General features: G+C 41.5%; 1 non-coding gene across 1 annotated transcript; it reads right to left on the bottom strand.

The window, feature by feature from the left end:
• Positions 1–200: 200 nt before the first annotated feature.
• LOC142460453 (small nucleolar RNA SNORA73 family) lies at positions 201–403 on the bottom strand. Its single transcript, XR_012786654.1, has one exon. It is a non-coding gene; the product is annotated as a small nucleolar RNA SNORA73 family (small nucleolar RNA).
• Positions 404–2,838: the final 2,435 nt, after the last annotated feature.

Below are 2,838 nucleotides of genomic sequence, written 5' to 3'. Positions count from 1 at the left end.
TATCCAACTCACCAGATCAAAAAATGGATTTAAAAACAAAGGCCCAACTGAGGCCCTTTCTTTTCCTCCTTGTGAGTATAGACGTAGAGTTGAGATTGCCCTCAATAGTCTTTGAAGTTTCAAGCATTCTGCAAAAAATGTAGAGAACACGTCTAACTCACTCATCCTGGAGAACCTAGATTCAGAGAAGTGTATCAGAGGGCTGTTTCCTGCATGGTTTGTCTCCTCAGTCATTGTCCATGGGACTCTGAGAAGCTGTAGGAATATGCAGGCCAGGCTCCAGGTCTGGCTTGATCTCCGACGTTGTGGAAAAGGACTGTACATCATGGGGTCCTGAGCCCTGTGCGCCTCCATGCCACCTGGAGAGAGGCTGGGAGAGTGACCTCCTGAGTACCCACGTCGGGGATTTACAGCCTTAGAAACCCACAGGAGACGTGCCATTCTGTCCAATATGGTCTCTGAGTTGGAATTGACAGGTTTGTAGTGTATTGGGGCCATGAATGGAGATTTAAGTGTTATGAAACCTAAAGTGGATCGATCAGAGTTCTAATTCCGTTACAAAAATTAAAATGCTACAGTCTTGCTACAAGTGGGCCCAACTTCTCCAGCTGTGCACAGAAATTCTTAAAAGAAAAGTTAGATTTTTTTCTTATAAAGAAACTTGGCATCAATCTCACCTCTGAAATATTTACCATGAATTATCCATTGACTTCTGTCTATTAAAATGTGTTCTGAAATGTTTTTGCATAATTTGAAGAAGAGAAAATTAGAGCTTCAAAGTATCTATGGAAATTACTATTAAGCCTTACATTTTCAACACTCTACATTGCCCTCAGACCTTCCATTTATGTGCCTTTTCAATTTTCTTTTTAATTTTTCACTCTCCTCAAGCTGTGCTCTGACATTGCAGTATCCAACTGGTAGTCTCGGCACAGTCTCCCACCCCAGAGGAGAAAAGCCCGTTGCCATCTAATTAATAATAATTTATAGTGACCCCATAGGAGAGAAAAGAACTATCCCTTTGGGTTTTCAAACCTTTAAATCTTTTAAAGGCTGAAGGTGGATTTGAACCACTGACATTATGGTTGGCAGCTCAATGAGTAACCAACTAGCCACCATGTGTCCCTATACAGCTTCCCTTAGAAATCTCTTAATAAATACTGAATTCTTTTTCAAATACTTCTTACCTTTTTTTTGCTTATCCTGTAATTTGTGCTTCTAAATTCTTATATTTAAAACTAGAATAATAAATTAATTAGTATCATTTAATAGCCTAAAATATAGAACACCATACCTAAGAAACTAGAGCTGATGTGGTCTATCTAATGCAATTTTCTGAATCAATGCACCAAAGAGCAGGCGTAAAAGCCAACACACCAAGAAAAAAAAAGTTTTTGTTGGGATTATAATACTCATAATTATGGGGATTATCAGGGGAAGTTAATAAGTTACCACAAAGATCAGTAAACAGTAAGGATACAGCCCCTGGTCGTAGCACTACATCTCCTTAACCAGCACCCAAGTCTCTCTCTAGTCCTTACCCTCTCAGCCACGTGGTCCCTTGGCCTGTGCTTCAGTGGACAGAGACTCCCACCTATTGCTCTGTCTCACAGTCCCATCATCTTGGGCAAGATGAATAGACATCAATCCATTGTCTCAGCGCAGCTCCTCTGAGCCTCTGGGCCAGTCTCCAGAGCCACGATATCTGGTGTTTGGCCTCAGGCTCTACCACTTCAGACAAAAGATGTAGCGCATGCTCTTCCAATTGTCCCGCGATTTCTCTCTGTGACTGCTTCAAGCATGGCTCATTCTTATAGCCAATGAGGTGGTGAAGAAAGTTGACCTTTATTAGTGTAACGCATACACCGTCTGCATAGTCCCACCAATCTCTTGGTGGGAATTAGAGACCTGGGTAGAAAGGCCATTTTATAAAATGCTGTTCAACCACAACATACTTTTAAAATATGTGCTTATTTTTTCTTCAAGCTTCAAGAGCTTATAGGCAGCTCCACTTTCCGGGCTGGAAGAAAGGTGGAAGTGGTAAGGGCCGCAAGGGAGGGAGAGACTTTAAGACTTTAAGAGGGACCAACCCAACAATGGGCTGGATTCTCACCAGCAGGTTTGTGCCTAAACCAGCAGACCTCAAATGGGCCCTTTCCTCCAGAAGGCAGATTCAAATGCAGTCATACATCATGTGACACAGGACATTAAGTGATGTGAAACAGGACATTAAGTGCTTTGGACATAGAATTATTATACATGTGGGTTGATTTGAAGGAACTCCAATTTTTAGGGTATTCCCCAAAATAACTTACTTTCACTGAAACAAAGATCTCCTAACATACTTGAAGGAAAATAGAGTACGTAGCTGTACTTTGTAGCAGATTTCCTCTAGCCATATAACCTAATATTCCAGAAATAGATTGTGTCATACATTCGGCTCATAGCAGCCTCAAGGCTGCCACGGCAGCCCTGGAGAGGGGCTTTAGAGCTGTGTTAGCATCCATTAGACCTCACTATTGAAGTGCATTAAACATGAATGATATGTCAATAAAACTACTAAAAATAAATAAACAGCCACCCAAAGAGACACACACGCAGACACTAGAACGTATCGTCCACTGGAGACCTGCTCTGTGTCATCCATCTGCTCTTCTTGAGAGCGGCCAAGGAAGCCAAATGGACAGATATTATTCCGAATTGTTTTTGTTTATTTACTCTCTCTCCCACATTAATGAAAAGACCGAGACTATGAAAGTCCAAGCTACAGTAAAAGCCCAAATGTTCAGTAATAAAAAGGGAAAAGGTGGGAGGGGAGAGTTCCCTAACCCATTATAC

The sequence above is a fragment of the Tenrec ecaudatus genome, chromosome 10 (assembly GCF_050624435.1).
Source record: "Tenrec ecaudatus isolate mTenEca1 chromosome 10, mTenEca1.hap1, whole genome shotgun sequence".
Taxonomy (NCBI): Eukaryota; Metazoa; Chordata; class Mammalia; order Afrosoricida; family Tenrecidae; genus Tenrec; species Tenrec ecaudatus.
The sequence above is the reverse complement of the archived record's forward strand: the minus strand, read 5'-3'. Positions and strand labels throughout refer to the sequence as shown.